The 21,183-nt window shown below is 43.6% G+C and overlaps 1 protein-coding gene across 6 annotated transcripts in view; it reads right to left on the bottom strand.

The window, feature by feature from the left end:
* Positions 1-21,183, bottom strand: part of SOX2 (SRY-box transcription factor 2) — a 1,587,917-nt gene that overhangs the window by 318,030 nt on the left and 1,248,704 nt on the right. Inside the window, exon 6 of one of the 6 annotated variants that reach the window (XR_012318390.1) lies at positions 15,963-16,085. The exons of the other annotated variants lie outside the window; for them this stretch is intronic. The gene's annotated coding sequence lies outside the window, so the exon portion shown is untranslated. The remainder of the gene's footprint in view (positions 1-15,962; positions 16,086-21,183) is intronic. 6 annotated transcript variants of the gene reach the window in all.

Here is a 21,183-nt window from a genome sequence, read left to right as displayed (position 1 = left end):
CCTAAATAAACTGGAGCAGTGGGCAGCAACCAACAGAATGGTTTTTAACAGGGAAAATGCAAAGTACTACATCTGGGCAATAAAAATGAAAAAAGCATATACAGAATGGGAGGAATAGAGCTAAGCAACAGTACATGTGAAAAAGACTTAGGTATACTAATAGATCATAGACTGAACATGAGTCAACAGTGTGATGCAGCAGCAAAAAAGGCAAATACAATTCTGGGATGTATTAACAGAAGCATACAGTCTAGATCACGTGAAGTCATTATCGGTCTTTACTCCTCTTTGGTCAGACCTCATCTGGAATACTGTGTACAGTTTTGGGCACCACATTTTAAAAAAGACATAGACAAACTGGAGCAAGTTCAGAGAAGAGCGACCAGAATGGTGACTGGTCTGCAAACCATGTCCTATGAGGAACGGTTGCAGGATTTGGGAATGTTTAGCTTGCAAAAAAGAAGACTGAGAGGAGACTTAATAGCTGTCTACAAATATGTCAAGGGCTGTCACATTGTAGAAGGATCATCTTTATTCTCATTTGCACAAGGAAAGACTAGAAGCAATGGGATGAAACTAAATGGGAGGAGACACAGATTAGATATTAGAAAAAACTTTTTGACAGTTAGGGTGATTAATGAGTGGAACAGGCTGCCACGAGAGGTGGTGAGTTCCCCTTCAATGGACGTCTTCAAACAGAGGCTGGACAGACATCTGTCTGAGATGATCTAGTGAATCCTGCTTTGAGCAGGGGGTTGGACCAGATGACCCAGGAGGTCCCTTCCAACTCTACCATTCTATGATTCTATTCTATGATTCTAATTCAGATGAAACCCCTGCAGGATCCATTCACTGTAATGAGGCAGCAGAGTTACTCTGGACTCCATCTGGCCTCTGTTTAGCAGTGTCCTTTTTTTCAGAAGTGCACAAAACTGTGGCCAACCGCACTTTTATGCACGCCTAAAACAAATGACACCGTGGGATCCCAGGCCAGACGGCATCCACAGTGCCTATATCTGCCTCATTACAGGTAATATTCCGTCATGGGTTCTGGCTGAATCACATATTTCAGAGATTTACATGGAAACTCTGGGGTAAGTGCTTAGCGCAGAGCGCAGGATAAATGTAAGGCTCTGCGCCTTACTGCGATCTTTGGGAGACATAATAAACTAATCAGTAGCAGGTGAAGAATTGGTTTTATTTATTTTTTACGCCGTTCCTAGTGTGATATAACTGATTAGATTACTTTATTCTTCGGGTCGGTGCGATTACACAGATACCAGATTTAGATCGGGTTTTTATGATTGACAGCTGTCACACACTAAAAGATGCTTTTTTTTGCAAAATCTAGTTTTTGCATCGCCATATTTTGAGAGCTATAATTTTTCCATATTTCGGCCGACAGAGTCATGTGATGGCTTGTTTTTTGCGGGACAAGTTGACATTTTTATTAGTACCATTTTTGGGTACATGACATTTTTTGATCGCTTTCTATTCCGTTTTTTGGGAGGTAAAATTAACAAAAACCAACAATTCAGGAATTGTTTTTTGAGGTTTTTTTTTATGCCTTTCTGCGTGTGGTAAAAGTGATGAGGCAGCATTATTCTTCGGGTCAGTATGTTTACAGCGATACTACACTTACTGTATATTTTTTTATGTTTTGGCGCTTTTACACAATAAAACCATTTTATAGAAAAAATATTTTTTTTGCATTGCTTTATTCTGAGAGGTATAACTTTTTTATTTTTTGGCTGATGGAGCTGTATGGCGGCTTATTTTTTGCGGAACAAGATGACGTTTTCAGCGGTACAATTTTTATTTCCATTTTGCTTTTTGATCGCATTTTTTCCACTTTTTGTTTGGCGATATGAGGAAAAAGCATAGTTTTTTGCTCCGTTTTTTATTTATTTTTATTACGGTGTGCACAAAAGGAGTTAATTAGTGTGACAGTTTTATAGCTCGGGTTGTTTCGGACGCGGTGATACCAAATATGTGTACTTTTTTTATTTTTGCATAAATATACGGATTTATCGGTTTAATATTTTATTTATTTATTTTTATTTATTTTGCAATTTTTTTTAACAGTTTAAAAACATTTGTTTTTACTTTTTTTTTACATTTTTACTTAGTCCCTGTATGGGACATTAATTTTTATTTTTCTGATCACTGATCTCATGTAATGTAATAGACATGTATTACATTACATGAGATCTTCCCTGACTGTTTCACAGTCAGTCTCCTGCCTGGCTTCAGCTGCAGGCTCAGCCAGGCAGGACACCATATATGGCAGATCTGGAGGCAGTCATGTGACCTCCAGCTGCCATAGCAACGTCAGGTCCTGGAAGGTATAAGGGGGCCGTCGGAGAGGTAAGTGGACGACTCCCTCTCCTTCTGCTGTCTTCTATATGCCGCGATCACTATAGATCGCGGCATATAGAAGACAGCAAAGGGTTAACATCACTGGGACCTGATCCAATCAGGTCCCGATGATGTTCCCTGTCAGAGCTATCGCTCTGCACCGCTTGCAAGACCCTGGGGGTCCTGAGCGCTGCGGGACCACCCACCGTTTTTAAACGTCCGCGCTGCACAGAGCCCAGGCAGCGCGGACGTTTATCTACAGTGGGTGGTCGGGAAGCGGTTAAGGAATATGTGGAACATCATAGTCACAGCCGAATGATGTTACCTCTATCAGCAGTATCATCAGTTTGAGTCAGTGTTCTGCACAGATCACAAATGACTAAGAATTATAATTTGACCATTTTTTAATTCTAACTCCTTTACCCTCGAACCTGTTTTCACCTTTCTGACCAGGCCAAATTTTACAATTCTGACCAGTGTCACTTTCTGTCGTAATAACTCTGGAATGCTTACATATCCCATTGATTATGAGATTTTTAATTTTGCGACACATTGTACTTCATGATAGTAAATTTAGGCTGATATTTTTTTGCGTTTATTTGTGAAAATATCGGAATTTTGATGAAAATGTAGAAAGTGTTGCAATTTTCAAACTTTACATTTTTATGCCATTAAACCAGATAGTGTATATCACACAAAATAGGTAATAAATAACATTTCCCACATATCTACTTTAGATTAGCAACATTTTTGCAATCTAATTTTTTTTATTAGGAAGTTAGAAGGGTTAAAATACTGATTTTTCAATTTTCCAACAAAATTAACAAGAACTATTTTTTTAGTGACATCACATTTGAAGTGACTTTGAGGGGCCTGTATGAAAGAAAATACTCAAAAGTGACAACTTTTTAAAAAACTGCACCACTCAAAGTGCTCAAAACCATATTCAATAAGTTTATTAACCCTTCAGGTGCTTCACAGGAGTTGAAAAAATGAAAATTTTACTTTTTCCCACAAAAATGTTGATTTAGCCCCAAATTTTGAATTTTCACAAGGGTAACAGAAGAAAATCGATGATATAATTTGTTGTGCAATTTCTCCTGAGTACGTCGATACCCCATATGTGGTGGAAAACTGCTGTTTCGGGTCACGGCAGGGCTCGGAAGGGAAGGAGCAGCATTTGACTTTTTGAACACAAAATGGGCTGGAATCGATGGCAGACTCCATGTAGTGTTTGCAGTGACAGCAGACTCCATGTCGTGTTGTGCCAAAACAGTGGAAACCCCTATATGTGACCCCATTTTGGAAACTACACCACTCAAGGAACTTATCTAGAGGTGTGGAGAGCACCTTGAACCCACAGGTGCATCACAGCATTTTACAATGTTGAGATATGAAAATGAACAAATATTTTTTCCTGCAAAAATGTTGGTTTTGGCCCAAATTTTTAATTTTTACAAGGATAACAGGAGAAAAAATGGACCATACTATTTGTTTACCAATTTATTCTGAGTACGCTGATTACCCATATGTGGTGGAAAACTACTGTTTGAGCATACGGCAGGGCTCGGAAGGGAAGGAGCACCATTTGCCTTTTGGAGTGCAAAATTGGCTGAAATAGATAGCGCATGCCATGTAGCGTTTGCAAAGCACTTGATGTGCCTAAAAAGTGGAAAACTCCCACAAATTACCCATTTTGAAAACTACACCCCTCAAGGAATTCATCTAGAGGTGTAGTGAGCACCGTGATCCCACAGGTGCTTCATAGAATGTTACAACGTTGAGCCGTGAAAAAGAAAAAATACACTTTTCCCTCAAAAATGTTTGTTTTGCCCCAAATGTTTCATTTTTCACAAGGGTTACAGTAGAAAATAGACCATACATTTTGTTGTGCAACTTCTCCTAAGCACGCCGATACCCCAAAATGAGCAAATATCCTGCAGTAAACAAATAAATAACAATAGTGCATGAAAATAATAATGGGTGCTTAGTTAACATAATTTTGATCAAAAAAATGTAAAAGCAATCCTATTGCGTCAAGGTGACCCTATTCGGGACGGTCCTAACCTCTAGTATTAAAATCTTACCCTATGTCAAATGAGCAGGACTGAGGCCTCGACTAATGGACACCCAGCCATGGAGACCTACATAAACATAATGTCCAGCTCAAAGAAAAGGGAGGCCACACCCTTATTTACACAGAGTGCAAAAACCTGAATCAAAAACCTAAAGACATAAGCTTGAATATAAGTTGGTGCGCATGCAACATGTAGGCGCATGTTCACACTGGCTCCTAAACAGACAAAACCTAAGATACAAATAAAATGAGCAAATAACCTGCAGTAAATAAATAAATAGCAATAGTGCATGAAAATAACATAGGATACTTAGTTAACACAATTGTGATAAAAAAATGTAAAAAACATCCCACAGTGTCAAGGTTACCCTATTCGGGACGGTCCTAGTATGAAATCCTTACCATATGACAAATGGGCATAAAGGGGGACAAACTTATGGTGTGGCACCCATGCTCCCCTGACCTCAACCCCATTGAGAACCTCTGGAGCATCATCAAAAGGAGTGTCTATGATGGCGGGAGGCAGTTTACATCTAAGCAACAGCTCTGGGAGAGTATTCTGTCCTCATGCAAAACAATTAAAGCAGAAACCATCCAAAACCTGACAAATTCAATGGACGAGAGAGTTCAGAAGCTCCTTTCGAACAAGGGGTCCTATGTGAAAATGTAACATCACCTAGAATAAAGTTTTGAGTTGAAAACTGTTTGATTTCAGTTTGTAATAACCTGCTAATGCTTATAATTTAAAAAATGACCATTTTTTTGTTCTTTATTAAAATGAAAAGGTTGAAAACTCTGCTGTGCATAATAATTTGGAACATGCATTTTGAGTGCAGTTTGAGTTTTTTATTTTTTTAAAAATATACTGTTATCATAGGCAGTTTGTACAAAAACCTTTCAATTGTACTCTAATAGTTATTTGACTGGAAAATTACAACGACTGCAATTCATATAGGTAATTTGGGAAAATCTGAGAAAATATTATTTGCATAATAATTTGGAACACAGTGTACTTACCTGACCAGGAAGAGCGTTGCCGCAGCGCCTCTCTTCAGCGGAGACCGGGGGCGGAGTGAGACGTCGGATCGGCGCGTGCGCATAGCGCTACCCGGCGCCATTTTACTGAAGACACATTTACAGTGTGTCTTTAGCAAAATGGCGCTGGACAGCGCGGTGCTCTGGCGCCGGACAGCGCGGTGCTCTGTCGCCGCACTCCTCCCCCGGCCTCCGGCAGAACAGGACGCTGCAGCGCTGGAGTACAGAGAAGAAAGGTGAGTATAACTGTTTATTTTTTGGGGAATGTGTGTATAGTGGGGGGGTGAGGGGTGCCACGCATACCGGGATTAGGGGAGCCATGCATACCAGAATAGGGATGAGGGGAGCCATGCATACCAGAATAGGGATGAGGGGAGCCATGCATACCAGAATAGGGATGAGGGGTGCCACACATACCGGGATTGGGGATGAGGGGTAACATGCATACCAGGTTTGGGGATGAGGGGTGACATGCATACCAGAATAGGGATGAGGGGTGCCACGCATACCGGGATTGGGGATGAGGGGTGACACGCATACCAGGATTGGGGATGAGGGGTGCCACGCATACCAGAATTGGGGATGAGGGGTAACACGCATACCAGGTTTGGGGATGAGGGGTGACACGCATACCAGAATAGGGATGAGGGGTGCCACGCATACCGGAATTGGGGATGAGGGGTGACATGCACACCAGGATTGGGGATGAGGGGTGCCACGCATACCAGGATTGGGGATGAGGGGTGCCACGCATGCCAGGATTGGGGATGAGGGGTGCCACGCATACCAGGATTGGGGATGAGGTGTGCCACGCATACCAGGATTGGGGATGAGGGGTGCCACGCATACCAGGATAGGGGATGAGGGGTGACACGCATACCGGGATTGGGGATGAGGGGTGCCACGCATACCGGGATTGGGGATGAGGGGTGCCACTTATACCGCGATTGGGGATGAGGGGTGCCACTTATACCGGGATTGGGGATGAGGGGTGCCACGCATACCGGGATTGGGGATGAGGGGTGCCACGCATAATGGGATTGGGGATGAGGGGAGCCACGCATACCGGGATTGGGGATGAGGGGTGCCACGCATACCGGGATTTGGGATGAGGGGTGACACACATACCAGGATTGGGGATGAGGGGTGCCACGCATACCAGGATAGAGGATGAGGGGTGCCACGCATACCGGGATTGGGGATGAGGGGTGACACGCACACCAGGATTGGGGATGAGGGGTGCCACGCATACCAGGATTGGGGATGAGGGGTGCCACGCATGCCAGGATTGGGGATGAGGGGTGCCACGCATACCAGGATTGGGGATGAGGGGTGCCACGCATACCAGGATTGGGGATGAGGGGTGCCACGCATACCAGGATAGGGGATGAGGGGTGACACGCATACCGGGATTGGGGATGAGGGGTGCCACTTATACCGGGATTGGGGATGAGGGGTGCCACGCATACCAGGATTGGGGATGAGGGGTGCCACTTATACCGGGATTGGGGATGAGGGGTGCCACGCATACCGGGTTTTGGGGATGAGGGGTGCCACGCATAATGGGATTGGGGATGAGGGGAGCCACGCATACCGGGATTGGGGATGAGGGGTGCCACGCATACCGGGATTTGGGATGAGGGGTGACACACATACCAGGATTGGGGATGAGGGGTGCCACGCATAATGGCATTGGGGATGAGGGGAGCCACGCATACCGGGATTGGGGATGAGGGGTGCCACACATACCAGAATAGGGATGAGGGGTGCCACGCATACCGGGATTGGGGATGAGGGGTGGCACACATACCGGGATTGGGGATGAGGGGTGCCACGCATACCGGGATTGGGGATGATGGGTGACACGCATACCAGGATTGGGGATGAGGGGTGCCACGCATACCGAGATTGGGGATGAGGGGTGACACGCATACCGGGATTGGGGATGAGGGGTGCCACGCATACCGGGATTGTGGATGAGGGGTGCCACGCATACCGGGATTGGGGATGAGGGGTGCCACTTATACCGGAATTGGGGATGAGGGGTACCATGCATACCGGGATTGGGGATGAGGGGTGCCACGCATAATGGGATTGGGGATGAGGGGAGCCACGCATACCGGGATTGGGGATCAGGGGTGCCACGCATACAGGGATTTGGGATGAGGGGTGACACACATACCAGGATTGGGGATGAGGGGTGCCACGCATAATGGCATTGGGGATGAGGGGAGCCACGCATACCGGGATTGGGGATGAGGGGTGCCACTCATACCAGATTAGGGATGAGGGGTGCCACGCATACCAGAATAGGGATGAGGGGTGCCACGCATACCGGGATTGGGGATGAGGGGTGCCACGCATACCGGGATTGGGCATGAGGGGTGCCACGCATACCGGGATTGGGGATGATGGGTGCCACGCATACCAGGATTGGGGATGAGGGGTGCCACGCATACCGGGATTGGGGATGAGGGGTGCCACGCATACTGGGATTGGGGATGAGGGGTGCCACGCATACCGGGATTGGGGATGAGGGGTGCCACGCATACCGGGATTGGGGATGAAGGGTGCCACGCATACTGGGATTGGGGATGAGGGGTGCCACGCATACCGGGATTGGGGATGAGGGGTGCCACGTATACCGGGATTGGGGATGAAGGGTGCCACGCATACCGGGATTGGGGATGAGGGGTGCCACGCATACCGGGATTGGGGATGAGGGTGCCACGCATACTGGGATTGGGGATGAGGGGTGCCACGCATACTGGGATTGGGGATGAGGGATGCCACGCATACCGGGATTGGGGATGAGGGGTGCCACGCATACCGGGATTGGGATGAGGGGTGCCATGCATACCAGAATAGGGATGAGGGGTGCCACGCATACCAGAATAGGGATGAGGGGTGCCACGCATACCGGGATTGGGGATGAGGGGTGCCACTCATACCAGGATTGGGGATGAGGGGTGTCACGCATACCAGGATTAGGGATGAGGGGTGCCACGCATGCCAGGATTGGGGATGAGGGGAGCCACGCATACCGGGATTGGGGATGAGGGGTGCCACGCATACCGGGATAGGATGGTGGGGGCAGCACAAATACCAGGAGGGGGGCAGCACATACCAACATGGGAGACCATATACCAATAAAAATGCTCGCCACCCGGGCGTAGAACGGGTGGTTCAATAGCTAGTTACTTATAGCATTTTGTAGAAATCAACAGTTTTCTGTGGTATATTATTGTTTTTTGTTTGTTGTGCTTTACTGAAAAATTTGTAGTCTGCTGTTCAATGTAATGCTGTTCAATTTATATTTAGAAAAATGTTTTTATTTCTGTTTACAAGAAAAGAGGTATTCAACTGTTTGGCAAACTATGCTTTGTTTTAATACATTTTTATACACATCTTGCAAATATATAAATGAATGCCTTAATTGCATATAAAAAACAGTGTCAACATAGTCTTTAATCTGAGCCAAAGTAAATGCTTGAGACAATTTACAACTACAGCATTAGAAACTGCTATAGTAAAAGCATTTTTATCCCATCCTAATAGTGAATCTACATTTTGAATTTCATCATCCACCCTGTTAAGGGTAAATGGGTTTTTACTAGAGTGGTAACCTCTTTTCGGCTTAGAACATAACTGTATAGCTTATATTGGGTCCCCATGTGTGAAACGGGCTCAGCAGCTGAAACCACATCCCGCTCTGGAAAGGCCCAGTCCTGCGCATGCGTATGTAAGGTCATGGCACACTTTGTAATCTCAAGCAGCGATGAGCAGAAGATGCAGTGATGGTTAGACGGGTGATGGTGAGGAGCAAAGCGGTCAGAGATGTGAGTGAGGAGGAGAATAGAAGTATTTTTCTTAGAGGAGAATAACTCTTCAGCAAATTGAATTTCCAAAGAAAATTGGGGCTGTAAGATGGTCACTCTATGGTGTCGCAACAGCCGGGTTTACGAGCAGTCACAGAGATGAATGGGACTGGCTGCTCACATATTCCCACCCTGGGGCATGGTATGGTGGATATAAGGAAGTCCCGCTGTATCATTATTGCACAGTGTGTGGAGGTAAGAAGGTCTCCTGTGTGTGGTCTCTAGACTAAGTTTGTATACTGGATGCTATCCAGCCCGAGTGTACTGGACTATCACTAAAGTGCTGTTATTTGAATGGTTCATTTTATTTTGCCTGCATTGACAGGCCATTTATTTCCTTTGCTTGTTGCATGGTTTATGGAGCCTTAAAAAACTGCATGGACACTACTTAAACGGCTTCCCATGCCTACTTCAATGCAACCAAGTGAGTATAAACTTTACAGTTGGTGCAGAAGGACAGACACAAATCCCGAGGAGTACGTGTGATTGCCGCTGGGAAACCATATGTCTTGGGTAAAAGCGACTGTAGGAGAGAAAACAGACAATATGGAAGAGCTGGTAAAAGAACTGGTGTAGTCTAATCTCCAGCAGCAACAGCTATGGCGAAAGCAGCAGCTTCAGTGGCAACATCAAAAGCAGAAGGAGCACAGGCAGAAGATGGAACTCCTAGCTGAGGCGATTTCTGGCAGAGCAACCGCCCCAAGTCAAGGTGATGATTCACACATGAGGAAGATGGTAAGGAAAGCCTTGCAAAATATGACCCTGGGTGGTGACATCGAGGCATTCTTGACAGTTTTCGAAAGGGTGGCAGAACAGGTGAAATTGCCTCCGAAGCAGTGGGCAGAGGCTCTATTGCCATATCTAAGGGGGAACCGCAGAAGGTCTATTATGACCTGGCCTTGCAGGATGCAAAAGAGTGCGAGCTTAGGAGTGACTTTGACTGTCAGGGCGCAACGGATGCACCACTGGACCTATAACGGTGACAAACCTCCCCAGTCCCAATTGTTCGACCTCCTACATCTGGGTCAAAATTGGTTGCAACTAGAATCTTCCTCCCCAACGCAGATGGTGGAGAGGGTGGTCATGGATAGGTTCATATACTCCCGAGGCCGGTTCAGTCATGGGCTGCCCAGGGAGATCTCCGGAATGCCAATGACCTGATGGGCCTGGTGGAAAGGTACCAGGCAGTTAGGAATTTATTGGGGAAGAAAGGGGTCTTAACATCTCCATACTGGGGTTCCCAAAGGGGGGCTGACACCCAAAAGAAGGGAAATAAAGTCACATCTGGGGGGCGTCTAAATTGTTCCCAAAGGCCCAATCTAATAACGTGAGTTGTTGGAGGAGTCACACTCCGGTTACATTGCTGCCCCATGTCCCATGCCCACCAAGTCGATGGATTGCAGCATTGATCAGCACTACTCGCATTATACATATCCTGCGCTTAACCCAGCGAGGGGTTGTAGTAATGTCCCGTATCAGTTAACGGAGTGCCAATGACTGTTCTGTTGGACTCGGGAAGTTTGGTAACCCTAGTGAGAGCCACACTTCCTCATTGGCTGATTCCTGGGAAGATGGTGCGCATCATATGTATCCATGGGGATACTAAAGACTACCCAGTGGCCCCAGTGGTCATAGACACAAACTGTGGCACCGAGTCCCATGAGGTTGGCGTAGTCAAAGACTTATTATACCCTGTTATAATAGGGCTGGACTTTGTCTTGTTTTGTGACTTGTGGTGGAAAGTGAGGTGGTACCATTAAGAAACTCCTCCACTAAGAGTATAGCCCAAAAGCTGGTCCAAATCTTTTCCTGAATGGGACTGCCGAAAGAGATCCTGACGGACCAAGGGACTTCGTTCATGTTGAAAGTCATGAGAGAGTTGTGCAAAGCCCTGCAAATCAGGACCTCTGTGTACTACCTGCAGATGGATGGTCTCGTGGAAAGGTTTAATAAAACCTTGAAGGCCATACTAAAGAAAGTCGTAGATGAAGACGACCGAGACTGGAATTGTCTAATGCCATATCTGCTATTCTCCATCAGAGAAGTTCCCCAGGCCTCTATGGGGTTTTCCCGTGGCTGACACCCCAGTGGACTGTGGATGTAGCAAAGGACACCTGCGAAGCAGATGCTACACCCTTTAGGAGCATAATCGAGCATGTGGCCCAAATGCAAGAAAGGATTGCTGAAGCGATGGTTATCATGAGAGAGCACCTTTTCTGGGTGCAAGAGGCACAGTCAAGGCTTGGCAAAGGTGAGATAGTTTAGCCCTTGTAATCGGGTACTAGTGCTGATACCCGCTGTGGTGAGTAAATTTCTGGCCAAGTGGCAGAGCCCCCACAAAGTGGTCGAAAGGTAGGAGATGTCAACTATAAAGTGCACCAAACAGGGAGGAGGAAGCCCTACCAAGTGTACTATGTCAACCTGATCAAGCCATGGCGAGATAGGGAACCCATGGAAACTATGTGTTTGGTGAAAAGCCGATATGAAAGATTTCATGGTGTCAGAGATGCCATCACATGTCCAAAACCGGCAGTGTCGAGAATTGCTTCATTGGAACAGAGACCTGTTTTCAGAGTTGCCGGGTTGTACTCACGTAATAGAACATTAATTCCTCACAGAGCCTCATGTCTGGGTGAATTTGAAGTCATATCAAATTTCTGAAGCTTTCCAAGAGGTAATCTTTAAGGAGGTGAAGCAGATGTTAAACTTAGGAGTCATTGAAGAGTCCAAGGGCAGCTGGTCTAGTCCCATAGTCTTGGTGCTGAAACTAGATGGAGAATGGCGGTTCTGCAATGACTACCGGAAGCTGAATGATGTATCTTAATTTGACACATATCCAATGCCCCGTGTCGACAAGCTCATTGAAAGGCTAGGGCCAGCTCAATGCATTGCTACTCACAGAAGGGCATTAGTAGTTTCCCCTTTCTGAAGACCCCCAAGGAGAAGACGGCATTTTCAATGCCAGATGGTTGTTTCCAGTATGTCAGGATGCCGTTTGGTTTGCAAGGATCTCCAGACATCTTACAGAGAGCCAAGGGCCGAATCCAAGCTCCCCACAAGAAGTACACATCAACCTACCTAGATGAAATCGTGATCTTCAGCCAGTAGCGGGGAAGCCATCTAGGCAAAATATAGGCAATATTTGATGCTTTAAGGAAGGCATGGTTTTCCATCAACCCTTAGAAATATGCCATAGGGATGGAAAAAGCCAAGCACTTGGGCTATGTCGTTGGCAGGGGTGAGATCAATCCCCAACTGAATAAGGTTGATGCAATCCAGAATTGGCCACAAGCGCTTTCAAAGAAGCAGGTCAGAGCGTTTTTGGGCATCGTGGGCTACTACCATCGGTTCATCCCTAATTTTGCCATGATAGCGGCACCTCTGATGGACATTCTTAAAGGTTTGAAGCTGGCTATGGCCAAGTAGTCTCCAGAAGCAGAGACAGTATTCCAGGAACTGAAGTTAGCCCTGTGTAAATGACCAGTGTTACTTGATCCGTACTTCTCCAAGGTGTTTGTGGTCCAGATGGATGCATCAGATGTTGGATTAGGTGCCGTTTTGTCTCAGGAAGTGAACGGCGAAGAACCCTCGATAATGTACCTGAGTCGGAAACTGTATTCCAATGAGAAGAATTACTCCATTGTGGAGAAGGAGTGTTTGGCCATCAAGTAGGCATTGGACACTTTAAGATACTACCTGTTATGCAGCTGGTCAAGGTTGGTATCAGACCATGCCCCACTGAGCTGGATGCGGGAGAAGAAGGAGAACAATGCCTGAGTGACCACGTGGTTCTTAGCTCTTCAGGAATTTGGCTTCCATGTAGAGCATAGGCCTGAAGAACTACATGGCAATGCTGATGGACGTTATGTTTAGAGTCTACTGTATGATGGCAGAAGGTGTCAAGCCCATTATTGCACAGTGTGTGGAGGTAAGAAGGCCTCCTGTGTGATGTCTCCAGACTGAGTTTGTGTACTGGATGCTATCCAGCCGAGTGTACTAGACTATCACTAAAGTGCCGTTATTTGAACTGCTTATTTTGATTTGCCTGCAATGAAAGGCCATTTATTTCTTTTGCTTGTTGCGTGGTTTATGAAGTCTTAATAAAGCTGTCTGGATGTCTTACTTAAACTGCTTCCTGTGCCTACATCAATGCAATTTTGTCTGTTCTGCTCATCTCTATTTAATAGATGTGTAGACATTATATTAAAACTCAATATTAAGAGTAGAGTATTAAAAAATTTCCCAAAGAAAATCAAAAACATGTTAAAAAATGTAGGCTTTTATTTCACACGCATCTGACCAGAATGCTCTAATATGGGACCATAAAAAATGAAGAAAAAAAGAGTTTACTTAATATTTTACAATCAATACTTTTATATATTTTCTTAGTTTCCAGGAAATAGCTGAAAGAAAGCAATAAATCCATCTACACAAACCTATGTGGCTCATTTTGTTATTAGAAAACTACAAAGCTTAGCCTTAATCCATAGGCATACATATCTAAAAATATGCACTTTCATTAAAGTCACTTTTCAAATTTACTGGACCTTGAAATACTGAGAATTTAGACGTTAACGTTGTCACATCAATTTATCAAAAATTTGAAAGTGTCCGAATGCTAATACATATCACAAAGTGCAGTGTTACACTTGGTTTAACATGTATAGACCTTTTAAGCTTGCCTTACCACCCATTACTAAAATATACATACTGTACACTGCTCAAATGTCTGCCTTTCTAAGGTATGATGCATTTTATCGCATTCCTTATTTGTTCCTTATTAGTCACATTGGGCAACATAAGGACTTTGCATGAAGAGGTGTGAAGGTACTATATGTTATTCAATACTGAAGCAGTATACATATATATTGTAAAAATGTATTGGGGGTAATTCATCCTGAGTTTTACTACACAAAGCTGGCGAACTTGCATAGAAAAGTCTCAAGTTTTGGGCAACATTTAGGACTCAATTCATTGTTGCATTTGCACCCAATTGTGTGTATTTTACATGTGTTCACCTGTTTATTTTTCAGTTCGCCACTTTGGGCGTGCTTTAGGTTTTCCAGGGTTTTTAGGGTTTTCGCCTGATTCATCATTTGCTGCATTTCAAAAAGGCTCAAAATTCATCACAAGTGTACTCCTCTGATTTTATGTACGCCAAAAATTGTTGAACATTTTTTGCAACATCTAGAAAACATAAAACTTTTTGTTTTAAAAAGTCTCAAAAATGGTTAAAGATATAAAAGGCCCATTCATCATTTTGCAAAAAATTCATGAAACGTATGAACCATTTTGACAAATTTAGTATAAAAAGCATCGACAAATACTACAAGCTAAAAAAAGAAAAGAGACTTAAAAAAAACACGTTCATTTAACTTTTGTGTATTTATGCCAGCTCTGCCACTTTTCCAAAAAGTATGTGAGCTTAGAGCAAGGGATATGCCCAATCACAGCCTGTAGCATCGGCGTCTCTGCCTCCTGCCGGGCAGAGACCCCGTTGCCCTCGCCGCCGTGGTCCCGATCCAGCGTCTTACTGTTCTCCTGCTGCTAGGGCGCGCCCTGCGTGCAGCTTCCCGGGCACTGTGCTTAGGGCTCACGCTCCCTCCCTCTTAATGAAGCTGCGCACGTCATCCTAAAGAGTCCCCGGCCAATAGCCGGAGGACTGCCCCTATATTAAGCACCTCCTCCAAAATGGAGGTGTCTGTGCAAGGTTGTTGTTTGTGTGCTAACACTCTCCTCAGCCCTCAGTTTCCGTGCCCGCCAGTCTGTCCAACAGTCCTGTCCGCCAGTCTGTCTAACAGTCCTGCCCGCCAGTCTGCTTACCTGCCGTGCCCACCAGCCTGCCTACCCGGAGCACCTGCCAGTTACCTGTCATGCCCGCCAGCCTACCTACCTGGAGCACCTGCCAGTTACCTGTCGTGCCCGCCAGCCAGCCTACCCTGAGCACCTGCCAGTTACCTGCTGTGGCCACCAGCCTGCCTACCCGGAGCACCTGCCAGTTACCTGTCATGCCCGCCAGCCTACCTACCTGGAGCACCTGCCAGTTACCTGTCGTGCCCGCCAGCCAGCCTACCCGGAGCACCTGCCAGTTACCTGCTGTGGCCACCAGCCTGCCTACACAGAGCACCTGTCAGTTACCTGTCATGCCTGCCTGCCAGCCCACCCAGTGCACCTGCCAGTTACCTGCTGTGCCCGCCAGCCTGCCAACCCAGAGCACCTGCCAAGTTATCTGCCGTGCCAGCCTACCTACCGTGCTCACCCACTGTACCAGTCAGCTCCAGTCATCTGACCCGTGGGAGTCACCTGCTCTCACACAAGGTTGGTCTCAGAGTGGCACCTGGTTCACCTGCCCGGTTCCTCCTTGGTTCATGGAGTTGACTAAGCCGCCATGTGACCTGGGTCGGTCCGAATAGGCACTTAGTTACGCCCCTCTGGTCCCTCCTTGCAGCAAGCACAGAGGTTCCACCACCCGGATCTGTAACACAGCCTGATGAATTCATCATAATTTACACTAGAAAGTAGAGTCAATTATAGCAAGCGTAAATATCTGATTGTGGCGCCAAATTTATTAAGATACATGCACCACTTGATGAATATGGCCCATTTTACTTCACCTGTATTTTTTTCAAGACTGGAGAAAGAAATGCCAGTCTTCATGAATCAGCTCCATTATGGTTTTCCCTCAACAGTTGTCAGATGAACATTCACTTTGGTTCAATCTTCTTTCTTGTATGGTTCTATTAAAATGTAACATTAAAAAAGTTATCTAGGATCTTAAAGCGCATCTGTCAGTAGGATCAACACTTCTAAGCATCCTCTATGGGCATGTAGGTCATAATAAGTTGAATAAAATGATACCTCCATATCTGCGATCCGATGTCTAATTCCAGAGAAATCCAAATTTTTCTTAATATATAAATAAGCTGTTAAGATCTATGGGCCGGACACAGCTCTCCCTCAGAATCTGCCTTCAGAGATAATTTTAAATGAAGAAAGAATTACCAGTGTGAAACATGTAGATCACGAGGACAGACTGTTAGTTATTACATGTCTCACACTGGTAACTTGCCCTTTTATTTAAAAAAAAACTCTGCAGGAAGGTTCTCAAGGAGGCCTGTTTATGGCCCCTAGATCATCTTAACAGCTCATTTACATATTAAGAAAAATGTGTATTTCTCTGGAAAAAAATATCAACTTATAGATATCAAGATATCATTTTATTTTACTTTCGATGACCTTCTTGCTCATATTGACAGCTTTGAAAGGTTGATCCTATCAATAAATTTCCTTTAAAAAAGATTCCATTAAAATGTAGCATTAAAAAAGTTGTTTAGGATATTAAAAAGAGAGTCTGCAAATTTTATTTTATTTAGAAACAACACCAACTTTGTCTATACTTGGGTTTGCAGGTCATCATCAAGTTAAATAGGGTACAATAAAAGATACACCTCATTGATTGGAATAGCTGTGCAGTTTCTAGGGTAAACAAGACATTTTATTTTAATCTTGGATAACCATAGAAGTAGAAATTATTCGTTTGAGGATTCCAGGTATTTTTTGTCCATTCTAGGCCCTTCGCTCATCAGCCATTTAACCTTGAGATGATGACTATAACAATGTAAGAAAGCTTGGTTGCTATGAAAGCTACACTTGGCGACTCAATGTGAAAAGATAGTCCTGTTAAGCAGTATATCTCTATCAACCAGTCTGTCTCAAATGACTCAGCTATTTTGCTCAAAGCTGGATTGGCTCTATTCTGAGTGCAGAAAATGAGAAAAGCTGCTTGGCAGCAGTTAAGGCATTTCCCATTTCAGCCAGTGTTATCAATCACATTTTTTCTAATTGTGGAGAGCGGTGTGGAGAGCTCTTTATTCCACCCTGCATACAACTGTTTCAGGCTTTATAGCCCTCTTCAGTGTATGTTATAGAAACTATGACTTAATGGAGTAGGGCTTAGAGATCAACCAGGCAAGATGTCCGGAAAGGTTATGAATTCTGCATAAAAGAAAATAAAAGTAAGGAAAATCAACAGTATTCTGGCCAGTAAAGTTCCATAATTCTAAACATTGCATAATGTTGTGTACTACTGACCTCTTGAATACAGCACAAGTGGATTAATAAATACAACACACTCATTTCCAAAATCTTGCATACAATAAAATGTCAAATATTTTTCTTTTTTTGTTTCTCCAAAACAGTAATACCTATGGCAGGCAACTCCAGGGAATCTTTTGATAATTCTAACATAGATATTTATGAATTGGGGATATCAATCCACATGCCCAGTGCTGTAGAAAGCATTGAGTGATTTATAATTCTGCATAAAGTGTGTGAAACCACTGCCTATCAAAACTTCCCTTGATTACTCCATTGTTCGAGTAAAATCTTTTTGATAGCCATTAAGTTGCCTATGTAATATGAGTTGGTGGTCTCAGTTCAATCTAAGTGGGCAGGTGTCCACACGATGAAAAATCAACATCACAATTGGCACTAATTGGAACCATAGCTGCCAGTCTCAACACTAAATGATTTAATGGACACGGAGACAGAACAATTCTTTAAACCTCAATGGTTTTCCTCCAGAATTCTGTTGCTCATTTCTTTGTTAATGTGGTATTATGATGCAGAGATATCAATAGCTATTGTTTCTGGGATTTTAATTTTCTATCATCTTTAGAAAAAAAAAACAAGTATATGATCATTAAAACGTTTTTTTTTTTTATATTTTTTATAATTTTCTAAAGCTAGGCAACACCAACGCAGCCCAGAAGAAAAAGTATGCAGGCTTTGTAAAGAAAACCCTTAGCCTATATGATGGGAAAATATATAGTGTAGCTATTTTCTAGGTGTATCCTAACATGTATCTTATTAATAGGGAATTACTCACATTAAGAAACTCTGAATTTAATCACAGAGTTTGCATTGAATCGGTATAGCTAAGCCCTCAATTCATTGTCAAAATTGCACCAGGAAAATAGAATCTCATTGTCAATCTGTACCTAAATACAATGATAGCAAATATTATCCACCATAATAAAGTGTATCAGGCATGAATAAGTACTTGAAGAATATTTATACGTTTGCAAAGAATTTATTTTTATATGCTTTCTAAGTGCAAAGTGCAAACTTTCTAAATTGTATTCATTAAAAATATTCCACTATTTTGAGGCTGCAAAGTGTCTGTAAGTCCTTTATGTAGCTGACTGATCTGCAAAAAAAAAAAGATATAAATCCATCAAAACTTCTGTTCCTGATCTCCCTCCCTTCTCTCAGTCTTACGCCCCCTTCACATGTCTGTATAATACCGTAACCGGAAAAAAATATTACCGGTGTCATCAGTCTTTTGGATCAGTGTGCCTTCAGTGAGCCATCCATGTGCCATCCTGCACACACGGACATGTGTGCAGCATCATAGATTATATGGGAATATGTGGTATCCGTGAAAAAAAAAAACAGATGCCACACATACCTGAAACACGGACATGTGAAAGGGGCCTTAGAGATTGCAGAAAGAAAGGGGATTGTACATAGATTTGTAATGGAAAGGGGGAAAATAACTCGGAGAGGGCAGAGCAAACAGGCTGTAAACAAGAAGGAAAGCACAAAGAGAGGAAGGACACTATTGGAGTTGTGTTGATACACAAAAGCTAGTGAAGACTGCAGCATCCTGAATAATCTGAAACTTGGATCAGGTTACAAACTGCATGTCATGAGGTCTAAAAATGAAAGAAGGAATAAAGATTGCAGACTGAAATTTAATACAATTTTTTTAACCCCTTTAACCCCGAGGGTGGTTTGCACGTTAATGACCGGGCCAATTTTTACAATTCTGACCACCGTCACTTTATGAAGTAATTACTCTGGAACGCTTTAACGGATCCCACTGATTCTGAGACGGATTTTTCGTGACATATTGTACTTCATGATAGCGGTAAAATTTCTTCGATATCACTTGCATTTATTTGTGAAAAAATTGGAAATTTGGCAAAAATGTTGAAAATTTTGCAATTTTCAAAATTTTAATTTTTATGCCCTTAAATCAGAGATATGTTACACAAAATAGTTAATAAATAACATTTCCCACATGTCTACATTACATCAACACAATTTTGGAACCAATTTTTTTTTTTTAGTAGGGAGCTATAAGGGTTAAAAGTTGACCAGCAATTTCTCTTTTTTACAACAAAATTTACAAAACCATTTTTTTAGAGACCACATCACATTTGACGTGACTTTGAGGGGCCTTTATGACAGAAAATACACAAAAGTGACACCATTCTAAAAACTGCACCCCTCAAGGTGCTCAAAAGCACATTCAAGAAGTTTATTAACCCTTCAGGTGCTTCACAGGAATTGGAAGAAAAAAATTAAAATTAAACTTTTTTTCACAAAAGTGTTACTTTAGACCCACATTTTTTATTTTTGCAGGGTTAATAGGAAAAAATGAACCCTAAAATTTGTTTTGCAACTTCCCCTGAGCACACAGATACCCCATATGTGAGGAAAAAACACTGTTTGTGGGCACGACAGGGTTCAGAAGGGAAGGAGCGCCATTTGACTTTTTGAATATAAAATTTGCTTGAATAATTAGCGGACACCATGTTGCGTTTGGGGAGCCCCTGATGTGCCTAAACAGTGGAAACCCCCCACAAGTGACCCCACTTTGGAAATTAGACCACCCAGGGAACTTATCTGAATGTGTGGTGAGCACCCTGAACCTCCAAGTGCTTCACAGAAGTTTATAACATTGAACCGTAAAAATAAAATTTTCACATTTTTCCAACAAAAATGTTTTTCAACCCCTAATTTTGCATTTTCACAAGGGTAACAGGAGAAATTTCACCATGCAATTTGTTGTGCAATGTCTGATGTGCCTAAATAGTGGAAACCACCCCTCCCAGTGACTCCATTTTGGAAACTACACCCCTCCAGGATTTTATCAAGGGGTATAGTGAACATTTTGAACCCAGAGGTATGACACAGAATTTGATAACATTAGGTCATCATATTGAATAAGTTGTCTTTAGTCTTGAGTGCAAGTGCTCGCTATTTGCGTTTGCATCGAGTACTTGAGCATGTCACTTGAGCACCCGCGATACTTGGTGCATACCGAGTCCCTGCCCCGCATGTTTCATGGTTATTAGACACCCCCAAAAAAAACATGCGGGGATTGCTCGTGCATGGCAGGCAATCCCCACGAGTTTTTTTGGCTGTATAACAGCTGAAAAACATTTGGGACGGATACTCGAGCATGTCACTTGAGCCCCTGCTGTACTCGGTGCATACCCTAGCACAACCCTAACCCTAGCCCATCCCTAACCCTAGCACAACCCTAACCCTAGCCCAACCCTAACCCTAGCACAACCCTAACCCTAGCACAACCCTAACCTTAGCACAACCCTAACCCTAACCCTAGCACAACCCTAACCCTAACCCTAGCACAACCCTAACCCTAAAGTTTATCTTTTACGCTGTTCCTCATGCGGTATAAGTGATTAGACGTCTTTATTCTTCTGGTTGGTGCAATTACAGCGATGCCAGATTCATATTGGGTTTTTATGATTGACAGCTGTCACACACTAAAAAAACATAGACTAGTTTTTGCATCGCCATATTTTGAGAGCTATAATTTTTCCATATTTCGGCTGACAGAGTCATGTGACAGCTTGTTTTTTGCGGGAAAAGTTGACGTTTTTATTGGTACCATTTTCGGGCATGTGACATTTTTTGATCGCTTTCTATTCAGATTTTTAGAAGGCAGAATAAATTAAAAACAACAATTCAGGAATTGTTTTTTTTTTTTTTTATGCCGTTCTGCGTGTGGTAAAATTGATA

Source organism: Phyllobates terribilis, unplaced genomic scaffold (assembly GCF_046119375.1).
Source record: "Phyllobates terribilis strain yellow unplaced genomic scaffold, ASM4611937v1 Scaffold_3__8_contigs__length_932513732, whole genome shotgun sequence".
NCBI classification, from domain to species: domain Eukaryota; kingdom Metazoa; phylum Chordata; class Amphibia; order Anura; family Dendrobatidae; genus Phyllobates; species Phyllobates terribilis.
Note: the sequence above shows the minus strand (reverse complement) of the source record. Positions and strands in the feature narration are given on the sequence as shown.